Here is a 27,808-nt window from a genome sequence, read left to right as displayed (position 1 = left end):
GAGCTTTGAAATTATACAGGCATGAAGTTAAATTCCAGCTTTGCTGTTACTATAATACCTTGGGGAAAATGGCACTGGAAAACCAGCTTTGTGCTTCAACTTTCCATTTGTCAATTGAGAGTTGTTCTGAGAGTTAAATGAGAAATATATCCCATGCATTTAGCACAGTTCTTGGAACATTATAGGTGTGCATTAAATTGTAGGGAGGGTTATGAGTTTTTCTAAAGGTTTTGTGTATTCATCTGCTCACTAATGAAAAGTTCATTGGCTATCAGAGCTTCGCCTGATCTATTCAGCCATCACCATTACAGAGGCTACAGATTTTCACAAAATCTAAGCAAAAGGTGAAATCAATGATGGCATCCAAATAAGAAGGGACACCCAAGTTAGAATTTGGAGCTACGATTAACTTTTCACACTGCTTTCAAAGCAGAAAAACCAGGTGGCCTTTGTTATAAACAGATCTCTATTTGTTGCAGTGTAATAGCATGAAGTGAGTAATGATGTTGTCTAAGGGTTTATTAGCGTCAGCCAAGAGCCCAGTAGTAGAATTTGTGTTTAATCCGGACCAGCCAGGTTTCCTCTAAACCTGCTACCTACAATTAAGTTAAACAGCAGCTCAAATTATTTAATTCAGATCATTTATTTGGATAAAACATATTCTAAGTTCAGCTTCACAGGGCTAAGACTGTCATTTTACTTAAGTTACAACTCTGTTAAACTGACAGCATACCAAAGGTATAGCAAGATTTGGCAGTTGACCCAAGAAATTGCACATGTGGTGGGTCAATTTTCAAAAAAATATTTTCAAACTGCAATGATTCCACGCTGTGCCACGCTGTGCCTCTTGCATACAAACAATTAGAATGGACTCATAAACAGGAAATGTGGTAGCAGAGAAGAATGAAAAAGTGGGATGAGATTAGAGATAAAATTGTTTGCCTTGCAAAGAAGGGCGGGATGAAAGAGTAAGGTGAATAAAAGATGCCTTTCAGCAAGAGAAAAAAGTATACAGCCAAAATCCCAGTCCATAACTACCATATAATCCATAAATTACCTGCATGACTGTAATGTAAATAAATTGTTTGAATCTAGCTTAATTTCTCCATTACAGAGTTTAAAAAGGAGTCTCAGGAAGTAAAATGACTAGTGACTCTCCAAAGTGTACCTCATTCTTCTGACAAAACCAGAAATCGAACTATGGTTGTCTCACTTCAGTGCTATTTCCATGTTACATTTTTCAAGTGACTCTGCATTATGAAGGCCGTATCTTAGAAATGCACCTTCAAAAAATACATATCATAGATACAGAGGCAGTCCAGAGTTCAGCCTACTGGTTAAAACATTCACACCAGCAACAAACCTAGATTTGACTTTTTTTTTTTTTTTCTTTTGAGACAGACTCTCGTTCTGTCACCAGGCTGGAGTGCGGTGGTGCAATCTTGGCTCACTGCAAGCTCCGCCTCCCGGGTTCATGCCATTCTCCTGCCTCAGCCTCCCGAGCAGCTGGGACTACAGGTGCCACCACCACGCCTGGCTAATTTTTTTTTTTTAATAGAGACGGGGCTTCACTATGTTGGCCAGGATGGTCTTGATCTCCTGACCTCGTAATCCGCCTGCCTTGGCCTCCCAAAGTGCTGGGATTACAGGTGTGAGCCATTGCACCCAGCGTAGATTTGATTTTTTTTAAACCATAGCTAGCTAGTTATGTGGCTTTGAATGGTGTGTTTATTTTTTCTGAATGTTGCTTTGGTTTTTGTTTTCACCTTATTTCTAAAAGGTTTGTGTACTGATTGACTGGAGGGTGGTGAGAAATAAATATGACAACCTCATCCAGTTATTGGTGTTGCTATAATATTAAATTATACAACAAATATAAAGTACTTAGCATAGTCCCTGCCACATAGGAGGTATTTAGTAAATGACAGGTCTTATTATGAAGGTCAGAATTTTGAATATATCTGCCTAATCAGACTGTTAGATCTGACAGATCTACTTTATTCTGAAATAAAACTTAACTACACAAGAAGGTAAAGTCTGATCATGTTTGCTGACTAGCTGTAAAGGGCATCACAAATACAGCATATTCATTTTCAAACATAGATGAGGCACTGAAGCTGATCAAATCATATGTTTTATGTTAAGTAAAGATTTGGGCTGATTTTTTTAAGTATATAAAAGCAAAGATTTGAGAAACTACCAGCAGAAACATGTAGAAAAATGCTGGAGCTAATCATGCCTCATCAGGTCTACCTCTTGGTAGAGATCTCAGCCATGCTTGCTGATGGCCACGTGGAAAACTGTATCTTTCAGCCTCCTGAGAGCATTCAGAACTAACTGGTATTTGTTTTCATTTTTTTATTTATTTTTTCCTGTGGACAATACAGCTCCACTATATATACATATACTTTTTTTATTTGATTTTTAAGATGGAGTCTCGCTCTGTTGCCCAGACTGGAGTGCAATGGTGTGATCTCAGCTCAATGCAACCTCTGTCTCCGGGTTCAAGCCATTCTTCTGCCTCAGCCCCCCAAGTAGCTGGGTCTATAGGCATGCATTACCACACCCGGCTAATTTTTGTAATTTTAGTAGAGACAGGGTTTCACCAAGTTGGCCAGGCTGGTCTCAAACTCCTGACCTCAACTCATCTGCCCATCTCAGCCTCCCAAAGTGCTAAGATTACAGGTGTGAGCCACTGTGCCCAGCCCGCAGTATTTTTTTATGCCAACTAAGACAATAGGAGTTAAAAGTTCAAGTGAAAAGAACCTTTGAGTTCAAGTGAAAAGAACCTCTGGCAATGAATCCACTCAGAGGAAGTGGTTAAGTTCAACCATTGCAATTTTAGCCAATCTAGACCCTAAATTAGAATAAAGTGCATGGCAGGGAAGCATAGGCTTTTATTGCTTTTGGTGGTAGTGGTAGTTAGCAGTGGTAGTTTTTTTCTTTCAGTACAAACTTGGAAAAGCAAAAGGCAGTGGAGGCAAAATGCTTGCATTTTTTGAGTTATTTTCGTTTCTGTTTCTCATTTGGAGGACAATCCTACAGGAGAACACAAAAATAAAGTGTTCTTTAGAGCTAAGTCATGGAATTATCAAGGGCAGAACTAAAAATACCACAGCCTCTATACTGGAGAGGGGTTCAGAGAAATCACTCTGGAAATAAGTGGAACTTGTTATTTTTATTATTTGAAGATAGTAAGTAAGAGAGGAAAAAGGCATGTACAACTATATTAATCAGGGTCCTCCAGAGAGACAGAACAAATAGGAGATAGGCAGGTAGGATGATGGAGGCTGATAACTCCCACGATAGGCTCTCTACAAGTTGGAGAACCACAGAAGCCAGTGGCCTGGCTCAGTTCAACTCAGAATGTCTGGGAACAAAGAAAGCACATGCTGTAACTCTCAATTCAAGGCCAAAGGTCTGAGAGCCCCCAGGAAGCTGCTGGTGCAAGTCCTAGAGACTGGAGGCCAAAGAACCTGGAGTTCTGATATCCAAGGGCAGGAGAAAGGCATCCCACTCTTAAAAAGAGAGAGAGAATTCACCCTTCTTTGCCCTCTTTCCATCCAGTTTCCCATTTGAATGGTAGATGCCTGTCCACATTAAGGAGGATCTTCCACCAGCTCACATGCCACCAGCTCACACGCCAACTCACACACCAGGTCCTCACCTGCCAACCCACCAACTCACAAGCCAACTCCTCCAACTCACACGCCAATCTCCTCCAAAAATACCCTTAAAGATACTCGAAAACATTTCACCAGCTATCTAGGCATCCCTCTATCCAGTCAAGCTGACAACTAAAATTAACCGTCACAACAACCTTTAATATTGTCTTAATATTCTGCAATTTCAGAAGCCAAGGTGGAAACAGAGGCAAGGGAACAAATCCGTGAATGGTTCTGTTTTGACCAACAATAGAAAATGGCTTATGAATTCCCTCAACTCTGTCAATCTGCCCCAGCCAACAAGCCAAAGATTCATTCTCTGAAGTCCCCATCTGGGTCGCCCAGCCTACCTTCTCACATCTATTTTGAAAGGCTAATGTTAGAAGAAAAACACACAAAAACTAAAAAGCCTCATTTCTTATTTTCTAGGAACTTACTGTTTAGCAAATTTCCAAGGGGTTCTTGAAATTACCTGGCAACTTATTAGAAATGCAGACCCTTGGGCCCCAATCCAGAAGCACTGAATCCGAATCTGCATTTGAACAAGGTCCCCAGGAGACCCCATGCAAAGATTGAGTTGCACTGTTCCAGTCTGTTCCATCACAGGAAGAAACACGACAAAGTCTCCTCTGCCTGTCCCTCTGTCAGGTCCAAATAGAGCACTGGCAGCACAGACTGCAAAATGAGTATTGTTAATTGTGCAGGGATGAAACAAGCCCAGCAAGCATTCTAATTCAAATGCATCTAAAATGACTCTGCTCATCAACAGGAACACAATTTGTCAATTTGTACCTGGCTCATGGAAACCATAACTATTAATCAGCCTAAGTGGAGAGAGACCTGCAAATGAGGGGCTGCGTGTTTATGGTGATCACGGTTGGATGGTCCATTAACACCCACATTCTGACCTCTGAACTGAACCTATTAGAACAGACTTTTCTTTCCTGCGGTCAAACTTGTACCAGCGACCCTAATCCTTGCTCACTACCAGTAGCATTTCACTTCTCAAAACATCTATTTTATGTTATAAAAGACATGCCTTGGATTTGCCCACGAGCTTCAACCATTCACATACTGTGGGTGTCTATATAACAGAACACCACTCTCATAAAAAATTTCAATGCATATCAAATGTTAAAGTCATTACTTACACATTTCAACATTCATTTGATCAATATTTCTTGGTTTATCTGTGCCTTGCTGGGAATAAAGACATATCCAAGCTTACCATTAACCTTGGAAAGATGTGATAAATTAACAGATCTTTAGGATGCTCTGTTATATGCACTAACTAGAGAAAGTTTAGAGTGATGTAGTACAGAAAAGTTTCCCTAATGAAATCCTCAGATGTCAGAGCATATTACCTGGAGACTGTGACATTTAAGTCAATGTGGACAAATAGCAAATATTTACAAATAAATAAAGGAAGGAGTGTGCCAGACAGAAAAGGAAAACAAAATGTACTAAGACTTAGAAGTAAGAAGGAACACAGAACAACTGGAGACCTGCAAGTAAGTAATCCATTATTCCATTATGCCTGCAGCACGGAATAGGGTCACACAGTAGGGACACAAAGGATGAAACCACAGGGGTAAGCAGGGAACAATCATGAAGAACCTCCTAAGTCATATCAGTGAATTAGATGTTGAATGCCACAGGAGTTGGAGAATCAGATTAATGTCTTAGATTCTTTTGGATGCAATTTGGGGAAGAGATCAGAGTAGAGCAAGACTAGAGGAAGAGAGACCCAATAAGAGATGCACAGGTTCAGAGATGAGGAGGAGTTTCCTGACATCTGTCTGCACAGCTGTTACAGAAGGCTCAAAAAACAAGACCCTTTGGGACGCCAAGGCTGAGGTCAGGAGTTCGAGACCAGCCTGGCCAACATGGCGAAACCCCATCTCTACTAAAAATACAAATATTAGCTGGGTGTGGTGGTGCACGCCTGTAATCCCACCCACACAGGAGGCTGATGCAGGAGAATTGCTTGAACCGGGAGGCGGAGGTTGCAGTGAACTGAAATTGTGCCACTGCGTTCCAGCCTGGGCAATAGAGGGAGACTCTGTCTGAAAAATAAAATAAATAAAATAAAATAAACACAAGATCCCTAATAAGAAAATGAAGCAGAGCTTCTGAAGCCCAGAGAGATCTGATTAGTGCATCCCCCTGAAGGGATTAGGCAAAGTCAGAACCAAAAGGGAGCAAGACAAACAAGGAGGATGGAGAAGAAAAGGGAGAAGTTAGTGAAACAAGACAACTCAGGATCCAAGATCATGCACACTGAACAGACATTAGCTGCTCCTTCAGGACGCGATGTACTTCTCCAGGGTGCAGCAGACCTTTAAAGAGGGCAAAACAGGGAAGAAGAGGGTGCCAATTTAAGTTTTCAATACCACCTGGCATTGTTACTAGAGAGTAATTTGAAGCATTTAACAAAGTATACTAATGCACAGCATTTTAAGTGAAAAACAAAAGTTGATGAAAGTATGTTAATCTATTATGGATTAATCTGTCCTGAAACATCCAGGAAAATACAAAATACTGAATAGCCAGGGCTGGTGAAAATGTTGTTTCCAGTCATCCAAATATTTGAAACTTGAGCCTTAATGTGAGAGTGGGAAATAACAAAGTTCACACAAATTAAGCATGTGGGCATATGTAATTTGTAGAGGTGTGCTTGATTTTCCACAATAAAAATTGTGAATTAAATTTTAGACTATTTTTTTCATTTTTTTTAAATTTTTTATTATTATTATACTTTAAGTTTTAGGGTACATGTGCACAATGTGCAGGTAAGTTACATATGTATACATGTGCCATGCTGGTATGCTGCACCCACTAACTCCTCATCTACCATTAGGTATATCTCCCAATGCTATCCCTCCCCCTCCCCCAACCCCACAACAGTCCCCAGAGTGTGATGTTCCCCTTCCTGTGTCCATGTGTTCTCATTGTTCAATTCCCACCTTTGAGTGAGAATATGAGGTGTTCGGTTTTTTGTTCTTGCGATAGTTTACTGAGAATGATGATTTCCAATTTCATCCATGTCCCTACAAAGGACATGAACTCATCATTTTTATGGCTGCATAGTATTCCATGGTGTATATATGCCATATTTTCTTAATCCAGTCTATCATTGTTGGACATTTAGGTTAGTTCCAAGTCTTTGCTATTGTGAATAGAGCCGCAATAAACATACATGTGCATGTGTCTTTATAGCAGCATGATTTATAATCCTTTGGGTATATACCCAGTAATGGGATGGCTGGGTCAAATGGTATTTCTAGTTCTAGATCCCTGAGGAATCACCACACTGACTTCCACAATGGTTGAACTAGTTTACCGTCCCACCAACAGTGTAAAAGTGTTCCTATTTCTCCACATCCTCTCCAGCACCTGTTGTTTCCTGACTTTTTAATGATCGCCATTCTAACTGGTGTGAGATGGTATCTCATTGTGGTTTTGATTTGCATTTCTCTGACGGCCAGTGATGGTGAGCATTTTTTCATGTGTCTGTTGGCTGCATAAATGTCTTCTTTTGAGAGGTGTCTGTTCATGTCCTTCGCCCACTTTTTGATGGGGTTGTTTGTTTTTTTCTTGTAAATTTGTTTGAGTTCATTGTAGATTCTGGATATTAGCCCTTTGTCAGATGAGTAGGTTGCTAAAATTTTCTCCCATTCTGTAGGTTGCCTGTTCACTCTGATGGTAGTTTCTTTGGCTGTGCAGAAGCTCTTTAGTTTAATTAGATCCCATTTGTCAATTTTGGCTTTTGTGGCCATTGCTTTTGGTGTTTTAGACATGAAGTCCTTGCCCATGCCTATGTCCTGAATAGTAATGCCTAGATTTTCTTCTAGGGTTTTTATGGTTTTAGGTCTAATGTTTAAGTCTTTAATTCATCTTGAATTGATTTTTGTATAAGGTGTAAGGAAGGGATCCAGTTTCAGCTGTCTACATATGGCTAGCCAGTTTTCCCAGCACCATTTATTAAATAGGGAATCCTTTCCCAATTGCTTGTTTTTCTCAGGTTTGTCAAAGATCAGATAGTTGTAGATATGCGGCATTATTTCTGAGGGTTCTGTTCTGTTCCATTGATCTATATCTCTGTTTTGGTACCAGTACCATGCTGTTTTGGTTACTGTAGCCTTGTAGTATAGTTTGAAGTCAGGTAGCGTGATGCCTCCAGCTTTGTTCTTTTGGCTTAGGATTGACTTTGCAATGTGGGCTCTTTTTTGCTTCCATATGAACTTTAAAGTAGTTTTTTCCAGTTCTGTGAAGAAAGTCATTGGTAGCTTGATGGGGATGGCATTGAATCTATAAATTACCTTGGGCAGTATGGCCATTTTCACAATATTGATTCCTCCTACCCATGAGCATGGAATGTTCTTCCATTTGTTTGTATCCTCTTTTATTTCATTGAGCAGTGGTTTGTAGTTCTCCTCGAAGAGGTCCTTCACATCCCTTGTAAGTTGGATTCCTAGGTATTTTACTGTCTTTGAAGCAATTGTGAATGGGAGTTCACTCATGATTTGGCTCTCTGTTTGTCTGTTATTGGTGTATAAGAATGCTTGTGATTTTTGCACACTGATTTTCTATCCTGAGACTTCGCTGAAGTTGCTTATCAGCTTAAGGAGATTTTGGGCTGAGACAATGGGGTTTTCTAGATATACAATCATGTCGTCTGCAAACAGGGACAATTTGACTTCCTCTTTTCCTAATTGAATACCCTTGATTTCCTTCTCCTGCCTAATTGCCCTGGCCAGAACTTCCAACACTATGTTGAATAGGAGTGGTGAGAGAGGGCATCCCTGTTTTGTGCCAGTTTTCAAAGGGAATGCTTCCAGTTTTTGCCCATTCAGTATGATATTGGCTGTGGGTTTGTCATAGATAGCTCTTATTATTTCGAGATACGTCCCATCAATACCTAATTTATTGAGAGTTTTTAGCATGAAGGGTTGTTGAATTTTGTCAAAGGCCTTTTCTGCATCTATTGAGATAATCATGTGGTTTTTGTCTTTGGTTCTGTTTATATGCTGGATTACATTTATTGATTTGCATATATTGAACCAGCCTTGCATCCCAGGGATGAAGCCCACTTGATCACGGTGGATAAGCTTTTTGATGTGCTGCTGAATTCGGTTTGCCAGTATTTTATTGAGGATTTTTGCATCAATGTTCATCATGGATATTGGTCTAAAATTCTCTTTTTTGGTTGTGTCTCTGCCCGGTTTTGGTATCAAGATGATGCTGCCCTCATAAAATGAGTTAAGGAGGATTCCCTCTTTTTCTATTGATTGGAATAGTTTCAGAAGGAATGGTACCAGTTCCTCCTTGTACCTCTGGTAGAATTCGGCTGTGAATCCATCTGGTCCTGGACTCTTTTTGGTTGGTAAGCTATTGAATATTGCCACAATTTCAGATCCTGTTATTGGTCTATTCAGAGACTCAACTTCTTCCTGGTTTAGTCTTGGGAGAGTGTATGTGTCGAGGAATTTATCTATTTCTTCTAGATTTTCTAGTTTATTTGCATAGAGGTGTTTATAGTATTCTCTGATGGTAGTTTGTATTTCTGTAGGATCAGTGGTGATATCGCTTTATTATTTTTTAGTGCGTCTATTTGATTCTTCTCTCTTTTTTTCTTTATTAGTCTTGCTAGCGGTCTATCAATTTTGTTGATCTTTTCAAAAAACCAGCTCCTGGATTCAATGATTTTTTGAAGGGTTTTTTGTGTCTCTATTTCCTTCAGTTCTGCTCTGATTTTAGTTATTTCTTGCCTTCTGCTAGCTTTTGAATGTATTTGCTCTTGCTTTTCTAGTTCTTTTAATTGTGATGTTAGGGTGTCAATTTTGGATCTTTCCTGCTTTCTCTTGTGGGCATTTAGTGCTATAAATTTCCCTCTACACACTGTTTTGAATGTGTCCCAGAGATTCTGGTATGTTGTGTCTTTGTTCTCATTGGTTTCAAAGAACATCTTTATTTCTGCCTTCATTTCGTTATGTACCCAGTAGTCATTCAGGAGCAGGTTGTTCAGTTTCCATGTAGTTGAGTGGTTTTGAGGGAGTTTCTTAATCCTGAGTTCTAGTTTGATTGCACTGTGGTCTGAGAGACAGTTGGTTATAATTTCTGTTCTTTTGCATTTGCTGAGGAGAGCTTTACTTCCAAGTATGTGGTCAATTTTGGAATAGGTGTGGTGTGGTGCTGAAAAAAATGTATATTCTGTTGATTTGGGGTGGAGATTTCTGTAGACGTCTATTAGGTCCGCTTGGTGAAGAGCTGAGTTCAATTCCTGGGTATCCTTCTTAACTTTCTGTCTCGTGGATCTGTATAATGTTGACAGTGGGGTGTTAAAGTCTCCCATTATTAAAGTGTGAGAGTCTAAGTCTCTTTGTAGGTCACTAAGGACTTGCTTTATGAATCTGGGTGCTCCTATATTGGGTGCATATATATTTAGGATAGTTAGCTCTTCTTGTTGAATTGATCCCTTTACCATTATGTAATGGCCTTCTTTGTCTCTTTTGATCTTTGTTGGTTTAAAGTCTGTTTTATCAGAGACTAGGATTGCAACCCCTGCTTTTGTTTTCCATTTCCTTGGTAGATCTTCCTTCCTCCTTTTATTTTGAGCCTATGTGTGTCTCTGCACATGAGATGGGTTTCCTGAATACAGCACACTGATGGGTCTTGACTCTTTATCCAATTTGCCAGTCTGTGTCTTTTAATTGGAGCATTTAGTCCATTTACATTTAAGGTTAATATTGTTATGTGTGAATGTGATCCTGTCATTATGATGTTAGCTGGTTATTTTGCTCGTTAGTTGATGCAGTTTCTTCCTAGTCTGGATGGTCTTTACATTTTGGCATGATTTTGCAGCGGCTGGTACCGGTTGTTCCTTTCCATGTTTAGTGCTTCCTTCAGGAGCTCTTTTAGGGCAGGCCTGGTGGTGACGAAATCTCTCAGCATTTGCTTGTCTGTAAAGTATTTTATTTCTCCTTCACTTATGAAGCTCAGTTTGGCTGGATATGAAATTCTGGGTTGAAAATCCTTTTAAGAATGTTGAATATTGGCCCCCACTCTCTTCTGGCTTGTAGAGTTTGTGCTGAGAGATCTGCTGTTAGCTTCCCTTTGTGGGTAACCCGGCCTTTCTCTCTGGCTGCCCTTAACATTTTTTCCTTCATTTCAACTTTGGTGAATCTGACAATTATGTGTCTTGGAGTTGCTCTTCTCAAGGAGTATCTTTGTGGCGTTCTCTGTACTTCCTGAATCTGAATGTTGGCCTGCCTTGCTAGATTGGGGAAGTTCTCCTGGATAATATCCTGCAGAGTGTTTTCCAACTTGGTTCCATTCTCCCTGTCACTTTCAGGTGCACCAATCAGACGTAGATTTGGTCTTTTCACATAGTCCCATATTTCTTGGAGGCTTTGTTCATTTCTTTTTATTCTTTATTCTCTAAACTTCCCTTCTCGCTTCATTTCATTCATTTCATCATCCATCGCTGATACCCTTTCTTCCAGTTGATCGCATCGGCTCCTGAGGATTCTGCATTCTTCACGTAGTTCTCAAGCCTTGGCTTTCAGCTCCATCAGCTCCTTTAAGCACTTCTCTGTATTGGTTATTCTAGTTATACATTCGTCTAAATTTTTTTCAAAGTTTTCAACTTCTTTGCCTTTGGTTTGAATTTCCTCCTGTAGCTCGGAGTAGTTTGATCATCTGAAGCCTTCTTCTCTCAACTCGTCAAAGTCATTCTCCATCCAGCTTTGTTCCATTGCTGGTGAGGAACTGCGTTCCTTTGGAGGAGGAGAGGTGCTCTGCTTTTTAGAGTTTCCAGTTTTTCTGCTCTGTTTTTTCCCCATCTTTGTCGTTTTATCTACTTTTGGTCTTTGATGATGGTGATGTACAGATGGGTTTTTGGTGTGGATGTCCCTTCTGTTTGTTAGTTTTCCTTCTAACAGACAGGACCCTCAGCTGCAGGTCTGTTGGAGTTTGCTAGAGGTCCATTCCAGACCATGTTTGCCTGGGTATCAGCACCGGTGTCTGCAGAACAGCGGTTTTTCGTGAACCGCGAATGCTGCTGTCTGATCGTTCCTCTGGAAGTTTTGTCTCAGAGGAGTACCCGGCCGTGTGAGGTGTCAGTCTGCCCCTACTGGGGGGTGCCTCCCAGTTAGGCTGCTTGGGGGTCAGGGGTCAGGGACCCACTTGAGGAGGCAGTCTGCCCATTCTCAGATCTCCAGCTGCCTGCTGGGAGAACCACTGCTCTCCTCAAAGCTGTCAGACAAGGATGTTTAAGTCTGCAGAGGTTACTGCTGTCTTTTTGTTTGTCCGTGCCCTGCCCCCAGAGGTGGAGCCTACAGAGGCAGGCAGGCCCCCTTGAGCTGTGGTGGGCTCCACCCAGTTCGAGCTTCCCGGCTGCTTTGTTTACCTAAGCAAGCCTGGGCAATGGCGGGCGCCCCTCCCCCAGCCTCGCTGCTGCCTTGCAGTTTGATCTCAGACTGCTGTGCTAGCAATCAGCGAGACTCTGTGGGCGTAGACCCCTCCGAGCCAGGTGCGGGATATAATCTCCTGGTGCGCCATTTTTTAAGTCCGTCGGAAAAGCACAGTATTCAGGTGGGAGTGACCCGATTTTCCAGATGCCGTCTGTCACCCCTTTCTTTGACTAGGAAAGGGAACTCCCTTACCCCTTGCACTTCCCAAGTGAGATGATGCCTCTCCCTGCTTCGGCTCGCACACAGTGCGCTGCACCCACTGACCTGCGCCCACTGTCTGGCACTCCCTAGTGACATGAACCCGGTACCTCAGATGGAAATGCAGAAATCACCCGTCTTCTGCGTTGCTCATGCTGGGAGCTGTAGACCAGAGCTGTTCCTATTCGGCCACCTTGGCTCCTCCCCAAATTTTAGACTATTAATCAAATGTTAAATACATCCTTTTGGCATAAAAAAATTTCTGTCATTAATTAATCCTTTGGCATTAGGAATTCTCTCCATTCACACTGTCCCATACAGACCAATCAAACTAATATATATAATTCTTATATATATATATACACTATATATAAATATATATTCATATATAAATATATTTATATTCATATTTATACCATATTTATTTATACCATATATAGTATAAATATATTCACATATATTTACTATACATAAATATATATATATACTATATATATATTCTGCCAACAATTGAATAAACCTGGGGAAACAGATTCTGACAGTATAAATATATTTATACTATATAGTATATATATACACACACTATATGTATATAGTATATATAGTATAAATATATTATATATACTATATATACTGTACATAATATATATACTATATATACTATAGTATATATACTATATATAGTACAAATATATACTATATAGTATATAAATATAAATATATTTATACTATATAGATATAGATAAGTTATATTTTATATAAATATATAATATAAATGTATAATATATATTTATGCATATCTATATATATTATACTATATATAGTATAATATATATACTATAGTATATACACACACACACACACACACACATACATATATATATTCTGCCAACAATTGAATAAACCTGGGGAAACAGATTCTGCCCCTAGAGCCCTCAGAAGAAAATACAGCCCTGCTGACCCCTTGCTTTCTGCTACTGGAGGCTCTAAGCAGAGAAACCAGCTGAGCCCTCCAGATTACTCATCTACACAATTATGATATAATAAATAGATATTGTTTTAAGGCACAAATCTGTGGTAGTTTGTTATGACAGCCATAGAAAATTAACACAAACCTCTTCTGATGGGAGCCTGAGGAATCTCTCTGTTATTTTCAGCCTCACTTCTTTGTGCTTTTGGATAAGGCACCCTTTTTGGACAACTGGTCACTGTACAGAGATGGCAGTTAAGAGCATCCATCTTTTGTTCTGTGTTGGCGGGAATAATACAATGTGCATTGAATGAAAACTTCATTTGGATGGGCTCACCGTGCTTGCTGATCTCCCCTCCAAATTTTTTTCACTCTGTAGACTCTGAAAGGTTCATTTTCAAAGTAAGGATGGTGAGTGTTTCAGGAAGTCTCTAGAAGATTGTTATTCAACTGATCCTACATAATAGATTAAAAATAACATTGTGCTAGTTTCCTAGGTTGCTGTGACAAATTACCCCATGCTGAGTGGCTTGAAACAACAGAAGTTTATTATCTCGCAGTTCTGGATGCCAGAAGTTCTGAAATCAAGGTGTTGGCAGGGTTGTGTTCCCTCTAGGGCTCCAGGGCCACTTCCTTCCTTGCTTCTTCCAGCTTTTGAGGGGGCCAGCAATGCTTGGCCTTCCTTGGCAGTAGACACATCACTTCAGTCTCCACCCCCTCATCAAATGGTGTTCTCTCTATGTGTCTTCAAATGACTTTCTCCTCTGTGTGGCTGTGCTCAAATTTCCCTCTTGCTATAAGGACACCAGTCCTTGGATTAGGGCCTATGCTAATCCAGTATGACATCCCCTTCACTTGACAAATAGCCTCTGCAAAGACCCTATTCGCACAGAAGGTCACATTTTGTGTTTCTAGGTGAACATGAATGTAGGGTGGGACACTATTCAACCCAGTACAGACATAATGTTTGCCTGCTACTTTAGCTTTGGAAAGAAAAATAACATCTAAGACAGCATTTTAAAAATCTAAGCTCACAGCACTTTCCTCAGTTAAACATTTCAAAAGGTTAATCTATTGTTTTTGTCTATGTGGTGCCAAGCCAGAGCGGATGAGATTTATTTATTTATTTATTTTAAAATAAAATGAATTTTATTATTTGATTTGATTTTTTAGAGATGGTGGTCTCATTGTTACCCAGGCTGGAGTATAGTGGCATGATCCTAGCTCACTGCAGCCTTGAACTCCTGGGCTCAAGCGATTATCCCACCTCAGCTTCTGAGCAGCTGGAACTACAGACATGTGCTGTAGACATAAATAACCATGCCCAGTTATTTATTTTTATTTTTTGTAGAGACAGGGCCTCCCTATATTGACCAGGCTGGTCTCAAACTCCTGACCTCAAGCTATCCTCTAGCCTTGGCATCCCAAAGTGCTGGGATTATTGGCATGAGCACTGCACCGGGCTGTAGATGAAATTTAAATCTTAACTAAAGTATTTCACAATATTTTAAGGCAATAGAACAAAAATCATGTTTTCATTTCCTCACAGAAGGATATAATAACTAGTTTAGAGTTACAGAATGTTGGATTTTAGAAGGCATCTACCACCCAGCGATCACAAGAACCCTTCCAAGATTGTTGTTCTCTGCTCTAATAAAACATACACACACACATACACACACACAATATATAAAATATATATAAATTTATATATTTATATATGTATTTAATACATACTATATAATAATAAACTTCTGTTGTTTCAAGCCACTCAGCATGGGGTAATTTGTCACAGCACCCTGGGAAACTAGCACAATGTTATTTTTAATCTATTATGTAGGATAAGTTGAATAACAATCTTCTAGAGACTTCCTGAAACACTCACCATCCTTACTTTGAAAACGAACCTTTCAGAGTCTACAGAGTGAAAAAAAATTTGGAGGGGAGATCAGCAAGCACGGTGAGCCCATCCAAATGAAGTTTTCATTCAATGCACATTGTATTATTCCCGCCAACACAGAACAAAAGATGGATGCTCTTAACTGCCATCTCTGTACAGTGACCAGTTGTCCAAAAAGGGTGCCTTATCCAAAAGCACAAAGAAGTGACGCTGAAAATAACAGAGAGATTCCTCAGGCCCCCATCAGAAGAGGTTTGTGTTAATTTTCTATGGCTGTCATAACAAACTACCACAGATTTGTGCCTTAAAACAATATCTATTTATTATATCATAATTGTGTAGATGAGTAATCTGGAGGGCTCAGCTGGTTTCTCTGCTTAGAGCCTCCAGTAGCAGAAAGCAAGGGGTCAGCAGGGCTGTATTTTCTTCTGAGGGCTCTAGGGGCAGAATCTGTTTCCCCAGGTTTATTCAATTGTTGGTAGAATTCAGTTACATACGGTTGAAGGATTGAGGTCCTGTTTTCTTGGTGGTTGTCAACTGGGGACCAACGTGAGCTTCTAGAGGCCTTTCTCCAGTCGCACATAGCACCCCCTACATCTCAGAACCAGCAATGGGGAGACAGATCTCTGCCCATCTCCTCTGCCTCCTCTTCTACCTTCTTTTTTTCCAATTTTTTTTTAATTGTACGTAAAGTCACTTTATTTTCCTATTTTTTAATTTTATTGGGTTTTTTTTTTTTTTGAGACAGGGTCCTACTCTGTCACCCAGAAAGGGGTGCAGTGGTGCAATCATGTTCACTGCAGCCTCAACCTCCCAGGCTAAAGCAATCCTCCTGCCTCAGCCTCCCAAGTAGCTGAGACTGCAGGTGTGTGTGACCACACTGGCTAATTTATTTTGTAGAGCTAGGGCCCCACTATGCTGCCCAGGCTGATCCTGAACTCCGGGGCTCAAGTGATCTTCCCGCCTTGGCCTCCCACAGCACTGAGATTACAGGCATGAGCCTCCACGCCCAGCCCCTACTGACTTTCAAGGGCTCATTTGATTACCTTGGGCCCACCCTGACACTCCTGGGTAGTCTCTCTATTTTAACGTCAACTGATTTTAAGATTACCTAAGATTACAAAATCTTAATTCCATCTGCAAAATCCCTTCACAGAAGTACCCAGATTCTTGTCTGATTGAATAACCAGAGAGCAGGAATCTTAGAGCTGTGTTTAGAATTCTGCCTACCACAATGTTATAAAATGACTGTTAGGGAGGCTTCGTAAACAGCACTGTGTGAAGATTCTTTGCATGACCAGAGGCTCTGCTGTCTTGTGGTTGGTCAGGCTGGTGGATCTGACCAACCACAAAGACAATCCAAGACAATTAATGATGATTACTCCATCTACTGCCCCAAAGGTTCCTGCTAAGCACTTCCAGGGCCCAATCTCCGTCCTTTGGTCCCACTGGAGCTTCAAGTAATCTATCTACCAGCTATGCAAATGCCATAAACTAAGCAAATAACCCAGCAAAAAGGGAGTTTAATCTTCTGCAAATCTAATATGATATACTTAGGTAGCATCTTCTCATTTCTCGATCACAAGGCAATTGTTCTTTCTTGATCATAGGTATGAGGTTCTGGTTTTCTTTCCTAAATACTAGGAACGCACACTAACCATAAGGAAGAAGCCCTGGGTACTGAGGGAAGAAAAAAACCTGATTTGTGAGTCGGGTTTGTTATTACTTAACTGCAATTACACTTTCAAGAGAATGTTGCTTTAAGAACCACCCATTTAATTTCTTAGACTGAAAATTTTCTGGTAAAGTAATTGCCTGACATAGAACACCTAAAAGGCAAATTGAAGTGAAAAGCCTTTTACCGAGTGGCAAACAGAAGTATTAAATGCTTGATTAGAAGTTCTATGTCACTAATAGTGAATGCTCCCCTCTCACATCCTGTCTTCCCAGTTTGCCTTTCTCGTCCCTGGGAACATGCAAATTCCTATTCTACACTGGAAATCCCAAAGTGGCTTTGAAATCCTGTTTTCCTTGTGGAAAACAAGGAAATGTAACTGATTTGTTTGGGCTGTTGAGTGTTTTCTTGCTGACATCACTTCCTTAAATGATTGCTTTATAACGATTCAGAGTCATATCATGTAAAGAATTTGAGCCTGATATTCCTGGGTTCTGCCACTTTCCATTGATGGAAACGGGTAAGTCATAGAAACTCTGTGAGACTCAAATTTATCAACTATATTATGGGAATAGCAGCATTCATTTCTTAGGTAGTGAAGAGAATTAAAACACAGAAAACTGTCTGGCACATAGTAGATGCTCAAACATTCAATCTCTTTTCCCTATTCTCCTTTCTCCTTGTTTATGTTCTAATTAATCTCTGGCTTGCAAATAAATTATAAATCATCTAAAAGCAAGGACTACACCAGTGTAATTCCATGAGAAGATTCTTTGATTGGCATTCAGGAGATTTAAGCCTAGGCATGAAAATTGACCTTGATTAAGTCAATTGCCCTCTCTGTGTTGCAATTTTCAGTTATGAGAGGTTATTTAACCACCTGGATCGCCCAGCTATAAAATGTCATATTAACACCAATTTTTTTTACCCCTTTAAAGACTCTACTGAGCAAGTGGTAGGCATTCAGTTAGTGCTTGCTGACTGTTTGCTGGATGAAGGTGTTCAGTAAGATAGGTGTAATGGCAATAGTTACTGGATTGTAACAGGAATAGATCCAAAGCAACCCACTCTTAATTTTAATCAAATATTTCTAAGGGAATTTGAAAATAAAACATAACAAAATTTCCCCTTGGGAATTGGAGATAGTAAATGATGCCTAAGACTCAATTTCCTTCTAAAGATGGTTTGGAGATGGCCCAGTTTCTCCAGCTTCTTTTTGCTCCCAGTGATGAATTGTTGATCTATTTCTCATTTGTGGGTTGGATTGATATTCATCATGAAGAATTACACTTGGGAGGACACAATGGTGAATTCCTACAAATTGTGAAATCTTACAAAATTCTTGTAGACTGTGATCTCACATTAACTTCTGAGACGGGAACTAGGAGGCCTGGTGCATTTTCTTGGGGGTTGTTTTCTATTGAGCTTATATTTACATTGAATTCAATGCTCATATTCTAAGTACACACCTTGATGCATCTAGACAACATACATACCCTTGTAACTACCACCCCAATCAATATATGGAATATTTTCCTTCACTCCAGAAAGTTCCCAGTGCCCCTCTATAGTCTACCCTCCCCACAAGGCAGCCACTGCTCTGATTTTTATCACATTAGCTTAGCTTTACCTGTTCTGGAACTTTATATACATGGAATATATAATATGCACACTTTCATGTCTAGCTTATTTTGCTCAACATGTTTTGAGAGTTATCCCTGTTGTTGTGTATATCAGGAGTTCATTTATTTTTGTGGTTGACTAGTATTCTATTGTATGAAAATATCACAATTTGTATGTCCATTCACCTGTTGATGAACATTTTGGTTGTTTCAGTTTTAGAATTTTAAAAATAAAGCTCTTATGAACAGCCTTGCCCTTTGGGGACGTATGTTGTGTTTCTCTTTGGTAAATAACCAGAAGGTGGAACTGCTGGGTCATAGGGTAAATGTATGTCCCTATGTATTTTTTTTTAATTTTATTCATAAGGGTGAAAATCACACAACATTTTTGCTCTTCTGGCCCCCATTCCCATTACAGGAAAGTTAAAATTAATCTCAAGAACAAATAACATGTATTTAGTGCTTACGATGTACCACGACTAGGGATAAGTTTTATACATGAATTATCTCATTTAATATTAACAAAACCTATAATTATCACCATTTACAAAGGCCCAAGGAGGTTAATAAGGGAAGCTGCTATTGACCTTGTGTAATAGAAATATGGAAAATAATTCCACAACCTGCATTCTTACCTAGTTTACCCGTATCATTTCCTTTCTTTCACAGTCTTTTATTTTTATTTTTATTATTTATTTTATTTTATTTTTGAGACACGGCCTTACTCTGTCACCCAAGCTGGAGTGAAGTGGTGCAATTAAAGCTCACTGCAACCTCCACCTCCCAAGCTCAAACAATCCTCTCACCTGAGCCTCCTGAGTATTTGGAACCATGGCTGCATGCCACCATACCCAGCTAATTTTCAATTTTTTTGTAGAGACCAGGTCTCTCTATGTTGCCCAGGCTGGTCTTGAACTCCTGGGCTCAAGCAATCTTCCCATCTTGGTCTCCCAAAGTACTAGGATTACAGGCAGAAGCCACTGCACCTGGCCCACGTAAACTTTTTTCTTCTCATCAAGAAGAACTACTGAGTCTTTGGGGTAAAACAATGAAGGCCTTCTCAACCAAGTGGAAATGTTTCATCTCTTAGAGCCTCCAAACCAGAAGGCACCAATGTCTACAGGAACCTGACTCACAAAGTGTCATTTACTCCTCACCTATTGTGGTTAGGAAGTGAGAGGGTATAGATATCTCAGCAGGACAGCCAGTCTCTCTAACAAGAATAAAATTTGCAATTAAATAATCCTGTGGCTACAAATCAAGAACATCATATCTGTGGGCGAGATTAGTAATTCACATCTTTAGAATGCATCAAAATCACCCAGAGAGCTTGTTAAAATACATATTTTTAACTCAGGTATGGGATAGACTTTGAGATTTTGCATTTTTAACAAACTCCCAAGTGATGCTGATGCTTCAGGTCCTCAGACCACACTGTGTTTAGCACTGGACCAGATCATCTTCATCACTGAAATAAATCTCTGATGAGAAACTGAGTTTTAGTTAGAGAAAGTGTTGACTGAAGAATGATGAGGTTCATGAATTTGGAAAGCAGAGCTTTATTTCTCATAAAGTGTTGCAGCCTGCAGGGTGGCCCTTCCAACAGGATGGGGAGTGTAGCCTCCGGACCGAAGCTGAAAACAGACACTTTTAAGGTAGGAAGAATAAGACAGGAATTTATGCTGAATGAGGTGGCCAAATATACATATCTAACAAGCTATTGGAGGAGAATGAATATTTATGAAAGGAGAAACACGCACATGCACAGTTGAGCTTCATGCCTCTCCATGGGACCCATGTTCAAAGAATGGCCATGTTAGTATAATCCAAGGGTGGAGTTTTCAGCCTTCTCATGTCAAAAGGTGAAGCAGAGGACACCAAAACTCTCAATATGCATCCTTTGCAAACTGGCAAGAACCACTCAGTCTTATCAGGAAGAAAAGCTGGTCAGTGGTTATGCCAAAGCCACAAAAGGGAAGGGCAGCAATCAGGTGGTTGGTTGAAATCAGCAGTGGAGTGCTTTGAAAGGGCTGGTTTCTGTTTAGGCTTTAAGAAGAAAGCCTAATGGTGGTGTAATGAGGGAGACGGTATAACCAGGCAAGTCCGACCTCTCACCCCATTATGGCTGAGAATTCAGCTTCCAGGGTTTCTCTCAGAGTCCCCTTGGCCAAGAGATGATCCATTCAGTCAGTTGGGGAGGGGGGCATTTAGAATTGTATTTGTATTTCTCAAAAGAGACTAAGAAGCTTATCTAACCAATTAACAGTCAGAGCTACAAGGTCATCCTTGAAGTCTTCGCTCTACATCACTAGTACCCAGAATGGGAATTTCAAAGACCAGTTAAGTTGCAAAGTTAGATGAGAATGATTTAGACTTGCCTCCACATTTTGGGATAGACAGATAGATGACAGATGGATAATAGATTGTATAGATAGAGATACAATATGATATAATCTCAGAATAACATGCCTTTTAAATTGAGCAAAATTTGTTTTGAGAAAAACTCACTGCCTTGCTCTTACCAAAAAAGAGGAAAGTCTCCAATAGGATTCAGTATTCTATGAAGCCACATGTTGTTATTCCTCTCTGAAATACTTTTCCAGTGCCATATAGATCCAGCTCTACACGCACCCTTCATCTGATTTGCAGATTGAGTGTTTAATTTCCTTACCAAAGTAAAAGTTTGGTTATTACTTGATTAATTTAACCTCATTCTTCTTTGTCTCTAGAACAAGTCTAAATGTCTCAGCTGACAAACACCACTTTAGAAACATCCTGATTCTGATTAATGGTTTCCTTAAATGCCTTTTAAGTATTATTAGCATAGATGCTTGTTTGATTCCAAACTTCTGCTCCCCTGAGAGCCCTGAGGGTAGGAACCAGAATCCGGGAGGGTGGCAGAACCCTCAGGCAGAGATAGAGATTAGTACGCTGAACCTAATTCATGACTTCTTAAAAGTCAGTTTTCCTTTTTTTTTCTATTTTTCCATTTTCAGGTTCCCAAAGAGAGCTCAATTATTCAGTGTTACAAAATGATCATTGATTATCTTGAAAATCCAGGCAAGAAAAAAAAAGGTAATGATACTGACTACTCAGTTGCTTAAATAGCTTTTTATTAAGAGATATAATTGTTTTTTACACCTTATTAAATAACATGAAAAGCAGGAAAGCAACAGTATTATTGGTGATTTTTAATCAGGTTTCTATAAGTTTCAGTCATGAAGTAATTATTCAAACAAATGAAGGAAGACAGCACAATCCGTAACTGCACATAGATATATATTAAAGAAATAATATCTCATTTTAAGATAAAGTACATAAGTGGTATAAATGCCAAGTACGGCACTTTTCTTTATGTACTTTACCATTTCATCAAAAACAAATTACAATTAATTCTATTTAATGATTATGTTATATACAAAATAATGTACCATTATATTTCTAATATCTTTATCCTTATAATAGATTATTATTGTGATTATTAACAGCATTAACTATAACAATAGCTCATTTCATGAAGCACCTTTTCTGTGCAGTGTTTTGCAGCATTACTGAAGTTTATTCACATCACTTTAGAGTTACTCTTCGTTTCTTGCTGAAGAAATTGAAACCAAGAGAGCTTAGCTTGAAGACCTAAGCGTCAATTTCTACTAATTAGTAGAAATAATTGGGAATCTAATTAATTAATTACCTGGGAATCCATTGCATGTTTGCCTGACTCCAAAACCCATGCTTTTGGCTTGTCCCACACGTCCACTAGTTACAGGATTCAAGGATAACATGCTTAATATAGTAAAGAGGTGTTTCTCTGTATGTACTAGCCCAAGATGGCATTTGCTGATAGAACAGCTTTGCATTCTGTGTTCTTTACCCTCAGTTTTCTGTTTTCTCTTTCATCCATCAATCCTTGGCGGCGGAGGCCTGATGTAGTGTATGTGGTTGACCAGTGTTTCTACTTCCATGTCCTAATTGCTGTTTCTCTAACTTTACCAGCAGAGAAAAGTTGAGTTTTTGCTTTGGCTGAGATAATCTCTTGCTCCCTTAACACTCCACCAAGATAAACTTTGTCCACAATGGCCATACAGCTAATCCAGTTATACCAGGAGAGGGAAGAGGATGAATTAAATAGAGAAATTCAGTAAAATCCACCCTACGCAAACATCTTTCTTAACAGTTCGTAATGTTAGTCTCTATTGCTTTACCTGTTTTCTTTCACAGGAAAATTTTCTGAGTCTTTCATTAATACAGATCACTGGTATAGTGGAAAGAAGACAGCTTCTGGAATCAGATAGACCTAGGTTATAATGCTGGCTCTACATTTTAACAGTTGTTACTGTACCATTTACTTCTCTGAAACTCAAATTTCACATTTGTAAACTGCTACAAAGGGATGTTTTGAGGATTAAACGGGCAATTACATGTAAAAATGTGGTACATCAACGATGCTCAAATAATTAATATTGGTTCACTTCCCCTCTCACTCTTCTGTGGATACAATTTTTTTAAAAGGCACATGCTTAACAGCAACGATATCTCCAAGTGCAGTAGGAGAGAGAGCCCTGGAAGCAAATCAGTATAAAAATGATGCTAAATAAGCCAGCAACTCATCTGCCCCTGATTTTTTTCCTTTATTCAAAAAATATTTATTAGTTATCTATTAGGCTCCAAGCACAAAAGATGACAATAATCCAGACATTTAAAGAGCCATGAAAAGAGAGTTCCAGAAGGTGGGAGCAGTAAGCGCAAAAGCCCAGAGACAGAAATATCTGATTAATTCAAGGATCAAGAAAGAGATGAACACAGTTGCAATGTGATGGGTCTAGGGAGTGGCATGAGACGGCACTGAAATTAGGCAAAAGCTAGACTATGGGAAGCGTAATACAGTCCCTTCTCCCAGCCCCCCACCTCCAGAACTAATCATTTCCTTAAATTCACATGGCTTTGCTTTTTTTTTTTTTTCCCACAATTTTATGATATATATCTTGCTTCACTTGTTGTTGTAGAAGATCCTGCCCCTGTTGGCTGTGTGGTACTGTGGTCTTCTTTCCCCCATTGTTACTACAGAGATTGTAACTTAAGTAAATATCATAAATAAAAAGTATGACCAAAGCGTTTTAGATTTTTCAGATTATTCAATCCTGCATAACTTAACAGTTTAAAGCATAGCTTCTAAAGTAGAAGTAGCCAAGTTTAGATCCTCAACTAAGGCATGTGCTGGCTTTACAACATAAAAAGAAAAAAGCCAAGTTCCTTCACTTCTCTAATCCTAGCTCTTCTTGTGTAAATAGAAACAGATGGCTCTAAGAATGAAATTCTGCACCAGTGTACTTCTCACAGTACTTGATGCACAAGAGTCTAATGCAAGATAGTTACTGATATTATTAATATGTGTTATCACTTTTCTTTTCAAAATAAAGATCTCACTTGACTATTGCTCTCAAAACCAGAAGAGATAGAAATAGTATTTATTTTTAAGATAAGTTTGTAATGGCCAACATGTTTACCTGTGGCTTCTCCCAATTAACTAAAATCATGAGTTAAATTTAAGCAGTAATGAGTTCCTCTTTTGTCAGAAAATCTCATGGTAACAAGCATGGTTCTAAAAAGTTGTGCAGTTATGTTTCAGCAGCACAAACTCAGGCTAGAACAGCTCTCATGCATCCATACATTAATTCATTTATTTACACATTCATTAAGTATGTGTATTATGTATAGAACCTATATTAGGTATAATATGGAGAAGGATAAAATACTAACAGCTGAGCAGGTTTAAGAGAAAGTAAATAAACTCTTCCATTAAATTGAGTACGATAAAAACAAGTACAGAATGCCAAGAGAAGCATCTTAGAAGTGCGGATGGAGGTCATAGTGTTGTACACCACACTGGGCCTTGTGAAAGCTTCCTGGAGGAAGTCACACAGGGACCAAATTGAAAGAGTAATTAAAAATGTGTCAGAAACACCAAAAGCAATGGCAACAAAAGCCAAAATTGACAAATGGGATCTAATTAAACTAAAGAGCTTCTGCACAGCAAAAGAAACTACCATCAGAGTGAACAGGCAAACTACAGAATGGGAGAAAAGTTTTGCAATCTACTCATCTGACAAAGGGCTAATATCCACAATCTACAATGAACTCAAACAAATTTACAAGAAAAAAACAAACAACCCCATCAAAAAGTGGGTGAAGGATATGAACAGACACTTCTCAAAAGAAGACATTTATGCAGCCAAAAGACACACGAAAAAAATGCTCATCATCACTGGCCATCAGAGAAATGCAAATCAAAACCACAATGAGATACCATCTCACACCAGTTAGAATGGCAATCATTAAAAAGTCAGGAAACAGGTGCTGGAGAGGATGTGGAGAAATAGGAACACTTTTACACTGTTGGTGGGGCTGTAAACTAGTTCAACCATTGTGGAAGACAGTGTGGCAATTCCTCAGGGATCTACAACTAGAAATACCATTTGACCCAGCAATCCCATTACTGGGTATATACCCAAAGGATTATAAATCATGCTGCTATAAAGACACATGAACACGTATGTTTATTGCGGCACTATTCACAATAGCAAAGACTTGGAACCAACCCACATGTCCAACAATGATAGACTGGATTAAGAAAATGTGGCATATATACACCATGGAATACTATGCAGCCATAAAAAATGATGAGCTCATGTCCTTTGTAGGGACATGGATGAAGCTGGAAACCATCATTCTCAGCAAACTATCTCAAGGACAAAAAAACCAAACACCGCATGTTCTCAGTCATAGGTGGAAATTGAACAATGAGAACACATGGACACAGGAAGGGGAACATTACACACTGGGGATGGGGTAGGGGGAGAGGGGAGGGGTAGCATTAGGAGATATACCTAACGTTAAATGAAGAGTTAATGGGTGCAGCACACCAACATGGCACATGTATACATATGTAACAAACCTGCACGTTGTGCACATGTACACTAAAACTTAAAGTATAATAAAAAAAAGGTGTCAGATAATAAAAGGAGAAAGTGTATTTTAGGCAGACCTGGCTAGAGACCTAGTTTGTGGATGAGCAGTAATCAAAGAAGCATTGTGTCATGGAGTTGTATTCGGAAGGCTAATCCTGAGTGTAGGACTCAGAGGGAGCATGGGAGGAGCAGGTTTACAACTAAGAGATCAGAATTCCCATGGAGGCATGGTCTTCTGGACTCAAAATAGGGTCCAGATACTGGAGAGTTTCATGTACTGCCCATGTGAAGACCAAGCAATCAGAAAACTTGTGAAGAATCCAGCAAGGGCGATCATCCTAGCTCCTGCATGTTTAATCTTACCTTTTTCATTTTGGAGGTTCCCGAATTTAAAGGCTGTCTCCTTTCTACTAGGTTGGTTAAAAACCGCAATGACTTTTACACCAACTTAAAATTGAGTCCAAATATGAAGCAGAACTGAAATACTGGGAAGCCAATTCTCTGTGCTTATTTCTTTGTTTCTTGCTAAGCTTCCAGTGAGTTTAATGTTTAAGGAACACTCTGAAGGCTCAGTGTGGACCACTCAACCACTCTTCTCAGGCATAAATAACCCAAAACACTGTGCCACCTGATAAAGTCTCTAGCGGAATAACAATATAAGCAAAGATGTCTATGCCTTCATGGCATATAGATTCAGCATGCTTATGCCTCCACACCAAAGAGGCGACTGCTGTTCTATTCTTTCGGAGTCTCTGTTCTCACTGGAAGAGATCCTGCAATACTCCTGCTGCTCGATTTTCAGAAAAAATTGTGTATCTTGTCACCTGTCTTGTCCCTTGGCAAATCTGAAAGACAATACCAGAAGCACCTCAAATTGCGCAGTTGCCCTCTATAGCTTTAAAATTAAAGGAGACAAGACAAGCCCAAATTTCTCTTCCCTGCCAAAAATGCCACAGAGACTTTGTGTAAGGCTGAAGACTTGTAGAAGGCTGGTCTCTTAGCCATAGACCTGAGCATATGGCTTATTAATATTAAAGAGAAAATTAACTGAAACTAGTATTGAAAAGATAATTAGCTTTATTTTTTAATTTATACTCCCATCTAGTTAGTAAATATAATGTGCCCTAGCCTATAGAACATACACACAAGAGTTAATATTCAGGCAGTATTTTTAGGAAACTCTTCAAACATAAGAACAAACTAATTTGTTTCTAACAGCAATAAAAAGAAGCCCTAAACCATATCCTTACTTAATTCATATGACTGCCACCCATTAATGTATCTAATTCCATTTTCCCAGAAAACAGGTTAGTTTTAGAGGAGAAAATATGTTTATGCAAAATAAGTTGATGTTTCATTCTCCTGGGCATTTTTGGGGGTTCTTTGCCTTTTGTTTTTTGAGATAGGGTCTCACTCTGTCACCCAGGCTGTAGTACAGTGACTCCATTACAGCTCACTGTGGCCTCAAATTCCTGGGTTCAAGTGATCCTCCTGCCTTAGCTTCCCAAGTATCTGAGACTACAGGCATGAGCCACCATGCCTGGCTAATATTTTTTCTTTTTATTTTTAGTAAAGACAGGGTCTTATTATGTTGCCCAGGCTGGTCTTGAACTCCTGGCCTCAAGAAGTCCTCCCACCTTGGCCTCCCAGAGTGCTGTGATTACAGGCATGAACCACTATGCCTGGCATCTCCTAGACATTTCTGATTATTTCTGATTTTCTTCATTGCTTATATTAACCACCCAAACTACATCATGGGATAATTGAGGTAGTCAGATAATGATCCCCCCAAAGATGTCTATATCCTAATCTCTGGTACCTATGAATATAAAAAGACTTTGTAGATGTGATTAAGTTATGAACCTTGAGGTGAGAGGATTAGCCTGTGTTATCTAGGTGGGATCCATATAATCACAGGGTCCTTATAAAAGGGAGACAAGGGTGTCACAGTCCTAGAAGGTAATGTGACAAAGAAAGCAGAAGTTGGAGTGATTTGGGGCCACGAGCCAAGGAATATGGGCAGCCTCTAGAAGCTGGGAGAGGCAAGGAATAGATTCTCCCCTAGGGCCTCCAGATGGAGCGTGGCCCTGCCAACACCTTAATTTTAGTCCCATTAGACTCATTTTGGACTTCTAACCTCGAGATCTGCAAGATAATAAATTTGTGTTGTTTTGAGCTAATAAGTTCATAGTAATTTGTTACAGCAGCCATGAAGAACTAATAAAGACAGTAATAATCCCTTCCATTTGCCTATCATTTGGTACCACTTTCACAGACATTATGCAGTTTGGTTTTTCTAATCTTCCTCTGAGTTGGGCAAAACTTATATGATTCCCAAT

Source organism: Pongo abelii, chromosome 18 (assembly GCF_028885655.2).
Source record: "Pongo abelii isolate AG06213 chromosome 18, NHGRI_mPonAbe1-v2.0_pri, whole genome shotgun sequence".
In the NCBI taxonomy this organism is placed as follows: Eukaryota; Metazoa; Chordata; class Mammalia; order Primates; family Hominidae; genus Pongo; species Pongo abelii.
The sequence above is the reverse complement of the archived record's forward strand: the minus strand, read 5'-3'. Positions refer to the sequence as shown.